This window comes from Prionailurus viverrinus, chromosome B1 (assembly GCF_022837055.1).
Source record: "Prionailurus viverrinus isolate Anna chromosome B1, UM_Priviv_1.0, whole genome shotgun sequence".
Taxonomy (NCBI): Eukaryota; Metazoa; Chordata; class Mammalia; order Carnivora; family Felidae; genus Prionailurus; species Prionailurus viverrinus.
Genome location: NC_062564.1, coordinates 141463711 through 141483721, shown reverse-complemented (window position 1 = coordinate 141483721; position 20011 = coordinate 141463711).

Here is a 20011-nt window from a genome sequence, read left to right as displayed (position 1 = left end):
AAACACCAAAATCAAATCAGCCATAATCCTACTGTGCTGATACAAACATGTTACTATTTTGGTGTGTATCCTGCCAATATTTTTTCTCAGAGAAATACATAATTTTTAATGGAATATTGTAATGTTGTTTCTTGGTGTGCTTTTTTTCACTTACTGTATGATTATTCCATTGTGTCATTCAGTATTTTTCTCCAGTATTGTTAGTGGCTACATAATGCCTCACTGAATATAACATAATGTATTTAAGCAGTCTTCTGTGGATGGCCACACAATTGTTTCCAATTCCTAACAAATTGCAGTGAGCATCCTTAGAGCTGTATCCTGGTCAAGACTTTGGACACATCTCTGGAAATGGAGTTCTGATTGCTTCACAGGTATTGCCAAATTTTCCTCCATAAAGGTCATCTCAGTTTGCCCCCAACACGACATCTGTTTCAAATTCATTGTCAGTTGTGATTTTTATTTTAGTTTCTTTTTATTTTATTTTATTTTATTTTATTTTATTTTATTTTAATTTAATCTTCCTATTTTTATGAATATAATTTATTGTCAAATTGGCTTACATACCACACCCAGTGCTCATCCCAACAAGTTCCCTCCTCAATACCCATCAACCATTTTCCCTCCCCCCATCTACCCTTAGTTTGTTCTCTGTATTTAAGAGTGTCTTGTGACTTTAAAGCTCTTCTTTACTGTTATATAGTAAGTAATGGATTTTCCAGGATTAATTGAAGATGACTGAGAGAATAACATCTCCTGAAAAAATTTTAGAAGCAAAATATTCCCAGCAATTATCTTAAGACCAAAATAAGTAGGATCCTTTAATATCACATTTTTAATCCCAAATTGAAAACTACTGATAGCTCTCGTTTACTGAGTGCTTACCATGTATCAACGGTAATAACCTGGCAACAATTCTATGTGATTTACATCTATTACCTTATAGTTTATCCTCACAATTACCTGTGAGGTAAGTTTATTACGCTCCTTTTAAAACAAGGAAGCCAAAGTTCAAGCCATTTATAAACACTTGCCTAAGCTCACACAGCTCATTGGTGGGAAGCTGGTATGTGAATGCAGAGAGGCCTAATTCAAAAGATCGTATTTCAGCTACTGTAAAAAATAGGGAAGATTTTAACCTGGTGATTCGGGAAATACCGTACCTTCAAATAGCACACATTGTAGCTTATTCGTATATTTACAACAACTATCTTTCTTCTCAATCTATTGTCATTTTGCTATCATGATTGAAGGTGTCTGCTTAGATTGTCTATGTATTTCTACCACCTGGACATGTGCTAAGAAACAGTGGGTCTCATTTCTCAAACATGACGTGCTGGGAAGGCTGGCGCGAGGTTGGCAGTTCTCATCCTTTCTTAATGCACATGGCTCTCTGGTGTGGGAAGCTACCACTAGTCCTCCAATTATCTCTCCTCCGCTCACACACTGGAGTTCCTATGATAGTGTGGCCTTTTTTTTTAAAGTATATTTATTTTTGAGAGAGGGAGAGAGAGCAGGGGAAGGGCAGAGAGAGATGGGGGAGAGAGAATCCCAAGCAGGCTCTACACTGTCAATGCAGAACCCGACATGGGGCTCGATTCCACAACCCTGGGATTGTGACCTGAGCTGAGTCTCACACTCAACTGACTGAGCCACGCAGGTGCCCCAATAGTGTGACTTTCTTGTTGGCCTCCTTTCTGTGGGTGAATCTGAGATGATACCAAAAGAAAGAAAAAGCCAGAAAGCTGGGAGTAGGGGCAATCTTGAGTCTTCCTTAGGAAACTTTCCTTGGCACAAAAACATTGTTCTGAAATTGGACCAGTGGGGAGTGGCCTTTCTGAGAGGCTGGCTCTCTGGTGACACAGTTTCGGGAGGGTTAGGATGGGGAGACAGGAAGAAGTTATGTTCCAGACAATATTCAACCCCAGATATAGTGGGAGTTCATAAAGGGAAAAGAAGAAAGTACTCTCTATTCTGGATATGGAGCTCAACAAAGTAACATAATTAGGACCAGAAATTGCCCTGTTGTGGCATTCCAAATGCATACTTGTGCCTCTGTCCTACTCATTATGAATCTTTATCCTTTCCTCTCCCTCTGCTCCCTCTCTCATCAGCAGGCTAAAGAGAGGATATATCTCTAGCTTAAGCTTGGGGCTTTTTGGCACGAAGCTTGATTGTCTCGGTTTCCTCTTGGCAGATTTAAATTGTTAGAGAAATGAAACTCGTTTGAAAACAGTAGGCCCTGGCAGGCACTCTCCCAGGCATTGCCCAGGACTCCAGGAACAGTTGTCAACTTGCATGGCATTTGTCTAGGTTGGGTTTGATCTCACTCTCAGATCCCATATGGTAAGAAATAATTCAATTTTAAAGTTTTGTGTGTTTTATGGTTGTGGGGATTGAGGTCAGAAGAGGGAGAGAGGTTGCTGCATATGGAGTTTGCAAATTTTTTTTTATATTGAAACTGAAACTTAATGAAGACGGGATTGATTAAGGGAAAAAAATTCTCTTATTTGCATGAACATGAGACAAAACTTAACAGGATGTTTTCTGTGTTCGCTGAATATAAATCTTTATTTGGTTATGATGCCCTTAATTGTAAGGTATTTCTACCATTGTGGAAAGATACTAATACTGATAACCAGTATGCGTATATGGTAGTTTACAGATTAAAGACACATTCATGGTCCTCTCTTAAAAAAAATTCATACATAAATGAAGAAACAAAAGAAAATAGTACCATTTCTAGTAGTATCAGTTCTAATATAATCAGTAACCCAAGTGTTTGGTTTCTTTTATAAGAGCATATGCAGCACTATATAAAGAATCTAGTGGTAGGTAATAATATGCTCAGTGGTACTGGTGGGATATTTTCAGCCAATTTACAAGTTTTTCTTTAGAATTATAATAGAACAGAATAATAGCAGATAATTGGAGTAAAAACACCCCCGAAATACTGGGGATAAGTTTATAGATATGCATAACTTTTAGAACCAATTTCTAGTGAAACCAATACTGCTATTTGATTATGTAATTACAAATTTCATCTTCCTTCCTCTGTCTTCATACAACCATGTGGGAAAAGACATGAACAGTTAACAGCTGGAGCTGTGAACACAGAATGGATTTCAGAGCAACTAAATGTGTATGCTACTCCAAAGAACATTTGAGGCATCATAAATAGCCAGTGTTTTAAACCACTAAATCCCTTGTCTACTTCCTCTCTTTAGTATGGCCACTCTATCACCATTATTCCTCTTTGACACACAGTTTCTTCTTCCCATTTCAGAGTCTCAAAGGGGCAAACACTAGGTCCATTTCATAGACTCAATTTAATATAGACTAATTATGCACAGCAATATGCGCAAAACTACCAGTGAAAACTTTCTATACTTGGTGGTTCACGGAATTAAAATAAGTTATCAAATGACACCTCACTCCTGATTTTCGACCTGGATTTATTCTTTACATATCCAACCGTCAGTTAGCCCAGGTTCAGTGGAAGCTACAGCAGAGTAGACTAAGGGGTAGAGGACCAATCTGATTAAATCTAACAATTTGTACATCTGTGTCTGACTTTCATCACTTCTTATGATTGTACATAAAGTACCTGCTGTTGAATGGGGGATTAAGCCCATTCCAATTATTGATGCTTTTTAACTTTACAGATGTCAAAGGAATTCCTTCAAACCTGTTCATTTCCAGAGCAAGGCTTTTCCAGATGGGAATTAGAAAGCAAGATTTGATAAAATCTGCTTCTCTATTACTCAATACAAAGGAATATTACAGTAGCACTCTTGTTTCTGCTAATCCATTCATTTCAGGTTTGATTTACTTTTTTTGCCTTGATTTAAAATCCATGTGGCTTTATAGGATTTACATTGCTATATTCAGGTTTTGAATGAATCACAGGGTATGCATTTTAATATGATTTGTCTGATTCCAAAGCCAGGATTAACCTGTTGTTTTTTTATTAAAAAGATTTTATGTTTAGATTTTAGAGAAAGAGTGCTAAATTTCTCTGGTTATTTATAAATAGACAAAAGAAATTATATTTGTTGGCCATAGTGATGGAAGAAAGAAGAAAAGAGAAGCATAATTTTATAGAGAATTTTAAATATTAATACTTAATATCAACTATGACTTAAATAAGAGTGAAAGTTTCCTTAGCACCAAGCTCTCTATTCCCTGTGTTAACACCTTGCAAAGTTACGACTACTGAAGCAGACCTCATTTGAATCATAGTAAAGGGAAATATTGGTGACTGGTTAGGTCATAGAAATTGGATATTAAAAAAACAGTTACGTTAGTGCTTAAAAATCAGGAGACACTACTCTTTTCTCCTGTGCTGCTTTTATTTTTAATTTTTGGCTCTGCTAAAGTGCTTCTGGGAATAGAAAGATATAGTAAGTGTTCCTGATATTATTTTATGGAACAATAATATTGTAATAGCAACACCTTAAAGGTACTTAGAATGTGACAGGCGGTGTTCTAAATCCTTTACGTATAATCAGCTCAGTTAATCCTCACAGCAGCTTCATGAGCTTGATACCATTATTTCCCTGATGTAGATAAGGAAACTAAGGCACAGAGAGGTGAAGAAGATTGTTCAAGCATGTATGACTGGTAAGTGACAGAACCGCCTAAGCCTGGGAAATCAGGCTCCAGCCCATGCTTTCAACCACTGTGTTAATTATGCTGACGTGGTCATACCACTAGTTTCTGGTCAACCCAAAAAGTATGTAAAATAAATTAAGCTCGGCCTAATGAGAATATGGTAAAGAACAAATGAGAAACTGAATAATCAACTCGTACATTTTTGTTTCCTCCTTTTTAATGTAGAAATTCCAGTTACGTGTTCCACATTTGTAGATTTTAAAAACAGCTCATGTGCCAAGTCACTAAGGATTTGGCCTGTGACCCATAAGCTCTTTGGACTTATTTCCATATAGTTTCCCTTCGGTCTCACCCGACACTTGGGGAACAGAGATACAGAGTAAAGAGGAATTTAGCTGTGAAAACTCAACTCAAACAATTGATCGATGTTTGTGGAAGGCAGATACTGATTTTTCTAAGTTGGTGATGGAGGAAGGATTGAAGTTTTTATATATGTGTAGATATGTAGATATATGTATAGATAGATAGATAGATGATAGATAGACTAAATAAAGGTAGAGACAATGCACATCAAATTGAATTTTGGCAAGCTGAAAAAAGGAATGTTTACAAACGTGTCTAAATGCAAACTAGCAAGTAACATAACTATTGTTTATTCAAATAAATGTCACTTAATCTTTGAAATTTCTGCTATTTACAGGCAAGCCTCATTTTATCGTTCTCTGCAGATATTAAATTTTTTTTATAAATTGAAGGTCTGTGGCAACCCTGCATCCAGCAAGCCTGTTGGTACCATTTTTTCCAACAGTGTTTGCTTACTTCATGTCTCTATGTCACATTTTGGTAATTCTTGCAATACTTCAAACTTTTCCATTATTATTATCTTTGCTATGGTGATCAGTAATTAGTTATCATTGATGTTACTATTGTAATTGTATTGGGCACCATGAACTGAGTCAATGAACTGACATTAGGCCATTTAATTACCCTACAATGACCTCTAAGTACTGAGTGAAAAGAAGTGTTGCAAGTTTCTCACTTTAAATAAAAAAAAACAAACTAGAAATGACTAAGTTAAGAAGGCACATCAAAAGTTGAGATAAGCTAAAAGCTAGGTGCCTTGTGCCAAACAGCTAAGTTGTGAATGCAAAGGAAAAGTTCTCGGAAGTTAAAAGTGCTACTCCAGTGAATACATAAATGATAAGAAATAAAACAGCCTTGTTGCTGATGTGGAGGAAGGTTTAGTGGTCTGGATAGGAGGTCAAACCAGCTACAACATTCCCTTAACCCAAAGCCTGATCCAGAGCAAGGTCCTAACCCTCTTCAATTCTCTGAGGCTGAGAGAGGTGAGGAAGCTGCAGAAGACAAGTTTGAAGCTGGCAGAGATTGTTCATGAGGTTTCAGAAAAGAAGCCATCTCCACAGTATAAAAGTGCAAAGTGAGACAGCAAGCCCTGATGGAGAAGCTGCAGCAAGTCATCTAGAAGATCTAGCTAAGATAATTGATGAAGGTAGCTACATTAAACACGTTTTCAATATAGAAAAAAAACAGCCTTATATCAGAGGAAGATGCCATCTAGGACTTTTATAGCTGGAGGGAGAAATCAATGCCTGGCTTCAAAGCTTCAGAGGACAGGCTGACTCTTGTTAGGGGCTAATCCAGGTGGTGACTTTAAGTTCAAAGCAATGCTTGTGTCCCATTCTGAAAATCCTAGGACCCTTAAGAATTAGTCTAAATCTACTTTGCCTGTGCTTTATAAATGGAACAACAAAGCCATGGTTTACTGAATGTTTAAGCCCCTTGTTGATACCTATTGCTCAGACAGAAAGATTCCTTTCAAAATACTACTTCTCATTGACAAGGCACCTGGTTACCAAGAGCACTGATGGAGATGTATAGTGAGATTAATGTTGTTTTCATGCCTGCTAATGTAATGTTCATTCTGCAGCCCATGGATCAATGAGTAATTTGACTTTCAAGTCTTATTATTTAAGAAATACATTTTGTGGGGCACCTGGGTGGCTCAGTCATGACTAGCTCGGGTCATGATCTCACGGTTCATGAGTTCAAGGCCCACGTTGGGCTCCCTGCTCTCAGCCTTTCAGCACAGAGTCCTCTTAGGATCGATCCTCTGTCCCCCTCTCTCTCTGCCCTTCTCCCACTTGCACACTCTCTCTCTCAAAAAGTAAATAAAATGTTGAAAAAAAAGAAATATATTTTGTATGGCTAAAGATGCCAAAGATTCTCTGCTGAATCTGAGCAAAATAAATTGAAAACCTTCTGTACAGGCTTCACAATTCTAGATGTCATCAGGAACATTTTTGGCTCATGGGAAGAGGTCAAACTATCAACATGAACAGGAGTCTGGAAGAAGTTGATTCCAACCCTTATGGATGACTCTGAGGGGTTTAAGACTTCAATGGAGGAAGTAACTGCTGGTATGGTAGAAATAGCAAGAGAGCTAGAATTAGAAATGGGATCTTGGAATCTGAAGATGTGACTGAACTGCTGCAGTCTCATGATAAAACTTTTTTTTTTTTTCAAGTAGGCTCTACACCAAGTGCAGAGCCTGATGCAGGGCTTTATCTCATGACCTGAGGTCATGTCCTGAGCTGAGATCAAGAGTCAGACACCTAACCAACTGAGCCACCCAGGCACCCCATCATTAAAATTTTTAACAGATGAGGAGTTGCTTCTTACGGATGAGCAAAGAAAATGGTTCCTTGAGATGGAATCTACTCCTGGTGAAGGTGCTCTGAAGACTGTTGAAATGACAACAAAAGGTTTAGAACATTGCATAAATTTAGTTGATAAAGCAACAGCAGGGTCTGAGAAGATTGACTCCAGTTTTGAAAGAAGTTCTAATGTGGGCACAATGCCTTCAAACAGTATCATATGCTCCAGAGAAATTGTTCATGAAAGGAAGAGTCAATCAATGCAGTATTTTAAGAAATTTCCACAGCTCTCTTCAACAAATAGTGTTTGGGAAACTGGACAGCTACATGCAAAAGAATGAAACTGGACCACTTTCCTATGCCACACATAAAAATAAACTCAAAATAGATTAAGTATCTACATGTGAGACCTAAAAACATAAAAATACTAGAAGAGAGTACAAGCAGTAATGTCTCTGACATTGGCTATAGCAGCATCTTTCTAGATATGTCTCTTGAGGCAAGGAAAATAAAAGCAAAAATAAACTATTAGGACTACATCAAAATAAAAAGATTCTGCACAGCAAAGGAAACAGTAAAACTAAAAAGCAACCTACTGAAGGGGGGAAGATATTTGCAAATGACATATCTGATAAAGGGTTAGCATCCAAAACATATAAATAACTTATACAACTCAACACCAAGATAAACAAACAAAAAAGCAACAAATAATCCAATTAAAATGGGCAGAAGACATGAGCAGATATTTCTCCAAAGAACACAATATGAAAAGATGCTCAACATCACTATCATCAGGGAACTGCAAATCAAAATCACAATGAGCTATCAGTTTGCAACTGTCAGAATGGCTGAAATAAAAAACTCAAGAAATAATAAGTGTTGGCAAGGATGTGAATAAAAAAGGAAACTTCATGCGCTGCTGGGATGCTACTATAGCCAATGTCAGAACTACCCTACAATCCAGTAATTGCACTATTGGGTATTTACCCAAAGAATGCAAAAGCACTAACTTGAAGGGTTATATGTACCCATATTTTATTGCAGCATTATTTACAATTGCCAAATTATGGAAACTGCTTAAGTATCCATTGATAGATGAATGGATAAAGACACACACGCACGCACACACACACGCACACACACACACACACAGGAATATTATTCAGCCATAAAAAAGAATGAAATCTTACCATTTGTAACAACATGGATGGATTTAGATAGTATAATGCTAAGCAAAATAAGCCAGTCAGAGAAAGGGAAATAGGATGATAACACTCATATGTGGAATTTAAGAAACAAAACAAACAGAGGGAAAAAAAGAGGCAAACCATAAAACAGACTGTTAACTGGTGGGGGGGGGGAGGGTTGGGTGCATGGGTGAAATAGGTAAAGGGGATTGGGAGTACACTTATATTGATGAGCACTGGGTGATATATGAACTGTTGAATCACTACGTTGTACACCTGAGACTAATATAACACTGTTAACTACTCTGAAATTAAAATAAAAAAAAAGAAAGAAATTGCTGTGGCCACTGCATCCTTCAAAAACCACCACCCTGATCAGTCAGCAGCCATCAACATCAAGGCAAGACCCTTCACCAGCAAAAAGATTTATTACTGCTGAAAACTCAGATGATGGTTAGCAGTATTTTTTAAAAATTTTTTAATGTTTATTTATTTTTGAAAGAGAGAGAGAGACAGAGCAAGAGCAGGGGAGGGGCACAGAAGGAGACACAGAATCTGAAGCAGGCTCCAGGCTCTGAGCTGTCAGCATAGAGCCTGATGCAGGGCTCGAACCCATGAGCTGTGAGAGACCATGACCTGAGCTGAAGTTGGACGCTCAGCCAACCGAGCCACCCAGCTGCCCCAGAAATGAAGTATTGTTAAGTTAAGGTATGGACATTGTTTTACAGACGATGCTAGTGCATACTTGGTAGACTACAGTATAGTATAAATATAACTTTTCTATGCACTGGGAAACCAAAAACTTCATTTGGCTTGCTTTATTGCAATATTTGCCTTTTTGCAGTGGTCTGGCATCAAACCTACAATATATCCAAGGTATGCCTGTACTAGGCACATTTTCTTTGAAAATGTTTTTTTAATCTTTATTTATTTTTGAGAGAGAGACAGAGTGTGAGCAGGGGAGGAGCAGAGAGAGAGGGAGACACAGAATCCGAAATAGGCTCCAGGCTCTGAGCTGTCAGCACAGAGCCCGATGTGAGGCTTGAACTCACAAACTGTGAGATCATGACCTGAGCTGAAGTCAGACACTTAACCGACTGAGCCACCCAGGTGCCCCTGAAAGATCCCCTTTTTTTTTTTTTTTTTTTTTTGCTTATATCTGGTGGCTTCATTCAAAGTATTCTCTATGGTGTTTTTATCCAGTTTCTAATAAAGAAATCCAGCATTACTCTCTATCTTTAATGAAAGATGATTTTAATTTTTTTAAAAATTTTTTTTTCAACGTTGTATTTTATTTTTAGGACAGAGAGACAGAGCATGAACGGGGGAGGGGCAGAGAGAGGGGGAGACACAGAATCGGAAACAGGCTCCAGGCTCTGAGCCATCAGCCCAGAGCCTGACGCGGGGCTCGAACTCACGGACCGCGAGATCGTGACCTGGCTGAAGTCGGACACTTAACCGACTGCGCCACCCAGGCGCCCCCCTTTTTTTTTTTTTAAATTTTTTTTTCAACGTTTTTTATTTATTTTTGGGACAGAGAGAGACAGAGCATGAATGGGGGAGGGGCAGAGAGAGAGGGAGACAGAATCGGAAACAAGGATGATTTTAAATTTAAGCATCTCAGTGTATCTGAAAAATAAAAATGAATCTGAAGTGAAAATTTTTGATCCATAATTTTCTAGGGGTGCACAGTCCACATACTCCTTTCAAGTAGATTCTGAACTCTTCAAAAAAAAATCTTATTGACTATTTTTGTATAATCTATTCGACTTGTCCTTCCCCATGTCCTCACCCCATTGTATATCATTTTTGGTGGTGTGCATATAGTAGATGCTTAAAAAATATGTGTTGTGTGAATAAATTGCTTTCCATCACTGAAACTATTTGGGGGATTGTTTTTTAAACAATAAAAGGGCTTATAGAGATTATAGTAGACAAGGTTTGAAATGGGGTTTGAATGTAAATTGAGAATCTGTTTCTAGGTCTCTGGTTTTAACTTTCTCCAAACAGTGCTTGACTATAAAGCAAACAGGTGTATCAATACATCTTTCCTTGTCGAAGGGGCTTAAAAGGAGTAATGAAAAAGAAGAGGTGATATTGGAATTTACTTTCTGGCTGCATCCTTTGCCTTTTGAGCACTAACTGAGCTGCAGCATAAGGTGTGAAATTAGGACAAATGTTCCAAAATCCTAGAAAACGAGTATTTTATTTAACTCCATCCTGCTTAGGAAATCTGTTGCAGCACCGTAGGTTTCCAGAAGAGATTGGTGACTAAGGAGTGTTCAGATTGAATTGGATAATCTTTGACAACAAAAGCTAAAATAAATGCTGACACAATGAAACACCTTTAAAAGTGATGCTGGTGACAGTCTATCAGTGCTTTCAGACACAAAGGAAGAGTAAGTGTAAACTCTTAGTTTATTGTTTAAAATCATAAGAACCCCAATGTTAAACACTGGGAATCTGCATTACTCCCAATTTTCCAGGTTCCCCTGGTAAATCTGAAACTTTCAAGGACTGGAGAGAGGCCGCCCAGTCAGATAGCATAGAGGGGGGAGCAGGAGAGAAAATGTTTGAAATGTTACATATTCCAATGAATAGCATATATAATCTTCAGTTGTGAAAGATCTTGTTCAATGAGAAAAGACTGCTTAAGAAAACTAGTCAAGGATAAAGTATTATTCTTATAATATTTTCTATTTCCATCACTGATCAAGTAATGCAGAAGACTGAATTATTATAACTATGGACTCTTTTTATTGATTTAATATAAAATATATAATTTGTTCTTCTGCCCTGAGAGTTCTGTTCCTCTAAAAGATAACGTCTTTAAATTATTGGATTAGATGAAGCCTCTAGTTACTTGTATTCAGTCTTGAGCTGAGCTAATATTTATAGATGGCTTTGTAAAAAACAGTTTAAAGGACATCCTTTTTTTCTTTTCTATTTGAAATTTCTTTCCTTCACTTAACCAAAATTCTTCCTTCTGAAATTAATTCATTTTGTATAATTCCATGTGGAAGTAGAAATAGCTATATATTGAACCCTTACTTACATGACAGACAATGTTTTGAGTGCTTTATATTAACTCGCGTAATCTTCATAATAATGCTATGAGGAATGTTTCTAACTCTTCCCATTTTACAGATGAGGAAACTAAGGCACAGAGAGGTTTAGGAACCTGCCTAGGGTCACACAGCTTATAAGCTATGAAACCAGGCTTCAACTTCCAGAGGCCATCCTTTCAACCAATAGGCCATACTCCATTCTTTGAGACAGAGGACGCCTTGTTCATCTTTGTATTCTACATCTTGATCCCAGGTACCTAGTACTTGGTAGGCACATGTATAAAACTGAACACTTTTGAGCTCTAGAATGTCCCTCCCTCCATTTCTTTTCACGTTTCATCTATGCAGCCAGATCTATATCTTGTCCTTTATTATCTGGGTAAGAGCTCCTCATTAATGTCTACCATCCAGCCTTCAACTGATACCAGTTTAAAGTTCAGTTGTGAACTTTTCATTTCATTCCCTTGTTCAGAATCTACCATGGATCCTCGTTACTTCTGAACTGTTGTGTCTGGCATGCAAGCCTCTCTATTCTTTGTCCTAGCCTATCTTAATTATTTTTTTAAATGCTTGTTTGTTTTAAGAGAGAGAGAGAGAGAGAGAGAGAGAGAGAGAGAGAGAGCAGGGAAGGGGCAGAGAAGGGGGAGGAAGAGAGTGAGCAGAGGAGGGGCAGAGAGAGAGGGAGAGAGAGAATCCCAAGCAGGCTCCATCCTGTCAGCACACTGTCCGACGCGAGGCTCAAACCCACAAATTGTGAGATCATGACCTGAGCTAAAACCAAGAGTTGGGCGTTTAATCCACTGAGCCACCCAGGCTCCTCTAGCCTATCTTAATTCTAATCTACCACAGTATGCCTTACTGTACCACTCAGTTTTGTCATCTGAAATCACCCAATGATTTCACATACATTCTCATCTGTAGACTACTGAGTGCTTTTCCTTTGCTGTTGTGTGCTCCTAAGATTTTCACACCTTTCCCATCCATCTAATCTCTATCTATGCTTAATACTATTGATTCTTCAATCTTCAAATCACATGTTAACACTTTAGTAACATGTTATCCACTGATTTCACTTGACTATATGTCTTCCCTCTTTTGAACTTTTAATAGTACTTTACCACATTCTGCTTTATATTAAATGCCTTTATCATTTCCTTCTTACTAAGTTATAAACCTTTTGAGAGCAGGGATTTTATCTTATTCTTTAAGAACTGGCAATGAAATAAACAAAATCCACGTGTGTAGGAATGAGGCTATTGCCAAATATCTGTCATTTTTCTATCTTGAGGTCTATTTTGAGAAATTTGCTATCACAAAATCATTATACCTCGTAACAGGAAGAGACTTTTGAAATGAATTCAGTACCTACCTGCCTTATTTACCAATAAAAAAACCTGAGACCTGGAGAAGTTATGTCTTCCCAAACACAATGCCTAATCCTCATGATGGCTTATGCTCAATCCTGCACCCTATTCACTATAAAATGTTGCCTCACTACATTTTTGAAAGATAAAAAATGTTATAACAATAAGGTAAAGGACTTTAGAAGTTTCCAGATGGCATCTGGCTGTGTTTTCATAGACCCTGCAATGATTTGCCCAGCAGAAAGAGACTGAAAAAGGTGGTAGGAATATTAATGTTGTAACTGTGGTTTGAATCTTCAATAAAACTCTGACTGATAGTTTTTATAGAGATTGGTCATTAAAAACATCACTTCCTTATGTTGAATCTTGGTTTATACTTAATTTTTTTTGATGTCTGTTATATCAGTTGACACTCCCTCCCCCCAAAACAAAAACAAAACAAAAGCTGTCAGATATCTTCGATAGGTATTTTTTCCTATTTTATGGGTAAAGAATCTCAACAGAAGCAGTTCCATCAACATTAGGATTGTGACCTTAGCCAGGACACTAGCCAGGAGAGATCCTGTTGTCAGATGGTAAATACCAGGGCATCCTGCTTCCTCAAGAGACAGTAACTCTAACCTCTTGATGTGACTCTGTGATATCCGAGGTATAATTTTATTAGCATTGGAGACTGCAAGTGACAGGTGCTAATAAGTCTGAAGTCAATGCTCCAGAACCGGCTACCACTGCCAACGAACCGTGGCTTGGTTCAGCTTGGTTTCCCAATGCACTTTCAGGTGATGGAGATGTCGTGCTTTAACATGTCCAGTTATGCTACTAATGGCAATCTGTTGTACCTTCTTAAATGAGGCATTGATGCTCATAGGAGCAAGCGCTTTCAGACACTGAAAGAGCAGAACAGTTTGGGAAGTTGTGATAATGACATGGAATGACACTGAGAACTGCTTCTCCTGAAAGATGCAGGCAGATGATTTTCCTCAGGTGTGGTGCAATGCTGCCCATGTTTGTATGAGGAAAGAAAGAATTGATGCAGGGGGAGCAAAGCAATACAGTGAAATTTGTTTTTATACCTTGCTATATACCTCCAAACATGTTTCAGCACAAAGAGCATTTCAGGTTAATATCCAGAGTTCTCACACTGGTGTTCAACGTGCCCCCACAATCTGGCCTATCTGCCTTGCCACTTCTGTCATTTGTTCCCTCCACATCCCACCTGCTGCAGTCAACACAAGCGGCTCGCTGTGCTCACAACATGCCGACTCAGCAAAACTCAAATAAACATTTGTTCAGTGTCTACTGTATACTTGGAATTTTACGAGAAACTAAAGAAGAAAGGAAGAAAAGTCATTGCTTCTGTCCTTAAATAATTGCAAATCTAGCAATAAGGACAAACTAGTACATAAGTGAATCTGATATGAAGCAGAATTAGCAGTGGAAAGGGCAAAGTGTAGAAAGGTAAACTGGAGTTATACAAACATTAGAGAGTTTGATTAATTGTGTGTTTGTGTGTGTGTGTGTGTGTGTGTGTGTGTCTGTGTGTGTGTGTGTTTAAAGCAGTGGGAGTCCCTAAAAGATTTTGAACAGGGGTGAATGATCAGAACACAGGGTGGACATTGTGAAGAATGAAATGGAAAGACAGATATTAAAATTAGGGAATAAGTAAGTAAACAGTAATAGCAGTTCATGCGGGTATGATAAGGGCCTAAAAGGTAATCACTGGCAGTAGAAGTGAGATGGAAGGGGCGAAGTCCAATAACATTGCAAAAGTGCTGTTATATTACAGTGGTTAAGCATGTGAATTCCAGAGTCAGACAAGGTTTGCACTCTGTCTCTATCATTTATTAGCTTTGCCACTTAAATGAATTAATAAACTGATCTATGTGTCAGTATCCTCATCAATAGAATTATCTTGGCATCCAGATTAAAAATGTGTTTTGAGTTCAAATGAAATAATCCTTGTAGAATCCCTGGCACAGAGTAAGCATTCAGTAAATGTTAACAGACATTATTATTAATGTGGATGAGTTTTAAGGAAGATGGGTAAAGAATTTGATTAGAATGCCCTCCTCCCAACTTTTAAAAAAATAATTTCTTTCCACTTTCTTCTCTGCCTTATTAGAATCTGCCCATCTCCATTGCATTTCCACTATGAAGACTTCCTTGAATGGTCTCGTGCACAGTAATATTTCCTGTGTCTGAATTCCTAAAATATCATATGCCCCATTATACTACTAAATATTTTGCTCCCTTCCTTATTTCAATTAATTTATAACTTCCTTAAGGGTTGGTGCTATTTTACTTTGTATTCTCCATTGCGCCTGCATCAGCTTGCACATTTATTTACTGCATTTATTTATTGCAAATTTATTGATTGCTTAGTATTGCTAAATATGTCAATTCCTGTTTACCAGAACTCAGGGAAATTGTAATGCAGGTTAACCATAAAAAGCAATGTCACCGTGGCTCAGTTCTTGGTTCTAGAGCCCAGTTCTAGATCCTCTGCTCGAAGTGTTTAAAAGGACAATGAATTAAGTTAAAAATATTTCTGCACAGAGTGGTGATAAAGGCTGGGCACCAGTGGAAAAGCAGAAGAACTCCAATCTGGGGCCTAGCAGGAACAAGGGCTCTAGCTAGCTAAGGAATAAAAAGCTGTTGATTCTATAATAACCCACAATGAATATTTGAACATGATTCTAACTTTTTAGGGCAAAGATACCCTTTTCAATAGTAGCTAATCTTCATTCCACAACTTACTGTTATTCTAAAGGAAGCTTACAATTCATTTGTCTCAAATGAGAGGCAGTCTTAAGGAATCTCTCTTTTTTTTTTTTTTTTGAAAATGGCAGATGCTAAGATGCTTCTGTAGCAGAACTAGAGAAAAATTAAAGATTGGCTGAATTAATTTCCTCTCAATCCATTGAGTTGGTTTATTTGGCCTTGTATTAGTAGAACTACATATGTAATTTTACAAAACAACATATGGAATATGTTGAGAGTCTGAATGTGTTATGTGGGCTACAAGGGCATCAGAGGAATTTTGCTTTGAAATGTGCACTTTAATATAGATTGATACCGCAGAGTAGAATGTCTTAAAATTGTAGTGCAGATGTCTGCTAGTAATGACTTTATATATTTTTCATAAAGGATTCAAGCGTCATGCTTAATTATCTATGATTTCTTTTTTGTTCAATGTAGTATCTTCTAATTCATTTAGTATAAGTATTTTATACTAGTCCCAATTTTCTTTTTATGCTACTTCATCTGTAATTGTGTAAGGCAAGATATCACGTAAAAGGAATTCCAGGTAAACATTGGAATTTGGCCCCTGAAGGGATACTGAAATAGCTGTCTTTCCATCTATCCATCCACTCTTTATATCAGTCTCCCCAGAGGTACGGATGTTTTTTCCTCTGAGAAGTACTGTTAGTACTCCTATGCAACAAATGGTTACTCAAAGAAAATATGACTGACTTATTCCTGTTCAATTTGGGTTGCAATGCTAAAAATCTATAAAACAGTCAAAATTGTCTTATTTTGGTGGGAAAATAACAGTCTTATTTTGGTGGGCCAAAATAAGAAGGGATAAGTGGTAGCTGACTAATGTTAATCTGACAGAGTTCAAGTGTATTTTCTATAAAAACACTCAAATGTTTTTGCAATAGTCTCATTTTAGTTGTGTCATTGCACTGTCAGATTATATAAATATATAAATAAATAAATATATATATAATGTCTACATCTTTATTGCATATTTAGTGTATTAATTGTATTGTGTGTGTGTATATATGTATATACATATATACATACACACATGTGGATATACATATATACATATACACGTGTATATACATATATACACACATGTATATATACATATGTGTATATGTATACATACATATGTACATACATATATGTCATATGCCATATTTGTGGCATTAACTATCTCATAACGAAAGTGTTAAGTGCAACTTTCAAATAACATGATTTAAAGAAGAAATTGCCTGCCTGCGCTTCATCTCTTTCTCCATGCTTACAAGGTGGAATTTGTAGATCCAGCCTTATCCAATGCAGACAACATTCTGGGTGTTGGAAGCATAAGTAACAAGAGATCTGTAGGGAAAGAGCTTTACCACCAGCCTGGAGGCGCTCACCCCTAGACCTTTAACTAAGGAAGAAATAAAATTCTATTTTGTTTGGGCCATTGAATTTTAGAGTCTTTTTGTTATAGGTACTTCAAATATACCCAAAGTAATGTATTTGCCATTTTGACTTTATGTGAACATATTCTTCTCTTTTTACTCCTGTCTCCTCAAAAATTTTATTTTTCACATGTACCTCCCAACATAAATATTTTTTAAAAGCATGCGAAGTCATTCCTAGTTTGGAAAGAAACAACAAGACAAGTAAATTTACAGGTTAGTTTTTACCACTGACATAGATCTTTGAAAAAAACATTGCAGTCACTCACTTTTCTCAAATTTTATTTTCAGATGCAAATTTGATCATTTCTTCTTGAACTGTTATTAATCACAGTGATGGTGCTAAAGATAACAGTGGGGGGAGCTGCTGGGTGAGGTAGGACTTAATTTAAGGAGGGAAAATGAGGGACATTTAAATTGCCATTTAAAAGTAACTAGCTGTTCTATTTCTATCAGTGAATTTAGGAAGGGTTTCTTTCTTTTTCTTATTAAAATTTTTTTAACATTTATTCATTTTTAAAAGACAGAGACAGAGTATAAGTGGGGGAGGGGCAGAGAGAGAGGGAGACACAGAATCTGAAGCAGGCTCCAGGCTCTGAGCTGTCAGCACAGAGCCCTACCCTGGGCTCAAACTCACAGACTGCGAGATCATGACATGAGCTGAAGTCGGGAGCTTAACCAACTGAGCCACCCAGGCACCTCTAGGACAGTTTCTTGTAGCAGACAGACTTTGGGTCTGTGAAAAACCACTTTGATAGCCTTTTAAAATAAGCCAATAATGTTTCCGCAATTGTTTGGGGGAGAATATAACGAATATTATTTTGGCTTGGATGATGCATCTTTTTCATACTCCCTGGTGGGTGTAAAAGTTTCTAGGAATAAGTTGGAAGACCAAGTAGTAGCCTTCTAGGAGTAAGAGTAAAATAACCTAGACCTTTTCACTTTAAGGGTCAAAATGATTAGAATGTTTCTGTAATGAAACTAGATAGCCCATACTAAGAAAGAAATCCAGGTCTTCCCTAAGCTCTATATCTACCATAATTATACTTTTGTTTTTAAGATATGATTGTTCTATTAATTTTTTTAAAACTCCCGTTGATGTATTTGGTCATAATTTTCTTCTCCATGGAATCTTTTTTTTTAGATTTCTTCAACTGCCATTTATCTTTTTCTGTTCTAGCGTCACTTTTATCTTTTAACTGATAAAATACTTGGACCGAAATATGTACGTATTTTATTACAATTAGAATTGAGAATATCTTCTATTTAGCAGGGTTTCTCTGTTCTTATCAATAGCTTCAGTACCTATAGATAGTATTTCTCAACTAAAAATATCATAGTGTACAGAAGAGAGTCAATTTTAATCTTATTAATTAAAAAAAGATAATTTTAAAGAAAATAGCAGGCAACCTTACTTAAAAATACAATACAAATAATAAAATAATACAATATTAAAAAATATATTCTTCAGGAAAATTATTCAAATGACATAGGGTTAGAGACAGATACAGCCAAGAATGTGTACATGAACCAAGAATAATAATTGTCTTGTTTGTGTGTGTGTGTGTGTGTGTGTGTGTGTGTGTGTGTTTGATCACCTTCACCCATTTCCCCCAACATCTATTTCTAGCAACCACCAATATGTTCTCTGTTTCTGTGAGTTCAGATTTTTTAGATTCCACATATAAATGAAATCATACAGCACTTGTCTTTCTTTGTCTGACTTGCTTCACTTAGCATAATGCCCTCAAAGCCCATCGTGTTGTCGCAAATGTCAGGATATCTTGTTTATTTTTGAATGTTCACATAATTCATATAAAGACATTTTTATTTTTGCTAAATGAATGCAGATATGTTATTTTTGTATTTTTAGCGAGATTTTTTTAAATGAGCTGTTGAATAGAAATACTTCATTTGGATAACCAATATAATAAAACCAAATTATAAGTCAAAATACATATTTTGAAGAAATTATATAATTTTAAATACTTGTAGTACCCTATTTCATTCTTAAAAATATCCTAGTTTGGAATTCTTATATGGTCATACTCCATAGAAGGTTTGTGTGTGAGAGACTTGAACTCAATGCAACACCCAAACCTAGGGACAGAGGAAAGCTGGCTTCAGGTAAATCAAATGATGTTGAGAACCCATTCTGGGCCCCTCACTGTAATATAATGAGTGTGCTATACCTTTGTGAGTGCAAATCAAAAGCACTCTGTGAATAGAATGGTGTAATATTGAGAGCCCAGGCCTCGCGTGGCAAGAAACAGACATAGTGTAGAAGCAGGAATAAAGAGCCTACTTTTCTTTCTCCCTCTACTAGCTTTCATCTCCCACATGCTGCACTAAGAAACTGCCACCACATTGTTGGTGGCACCTCATCTCTCTGTCACAGCAGCAGTAGCCTCTCCTTGTGGGCTGAATTCTTTCTTTCTGATATTCTTTGGTTCTTCATGTAGAGAAACGCACTGGGATTGACCCATGTCTTTTCTGGATCACATCTGACACATGACCAGATAGGTCAATGTTACCAGCTGTGGACTTTATCTTCAAATAGAAACCCCCTCCCCCAACATGCATGAAGTGAAATGGTAGAATGAAGTGGTGCTTAATAACTGGGAAAATGCTTTACCTGGATCTTAAAGATTTGATAAGAATTTTTGGAAAACAAGGCCAATATTATCAAAGTGCTCTTTAGAAGTTCTGTTTGTATTACATGTATTTCCCAAAGTAAAAAATTACCACTGCTCCAGTCACATGATCATTAGTTCATTTTGAGTGTTCTGAGATTTAGATTTAGTAGAGTTTGTACCTAAAATAATTTGAAAATCATTCATGTGCTCCAGAAGAACCGGCATGGATAAAGTGAACAGAGCCTTTTCCCTAAGGTGTGCATCT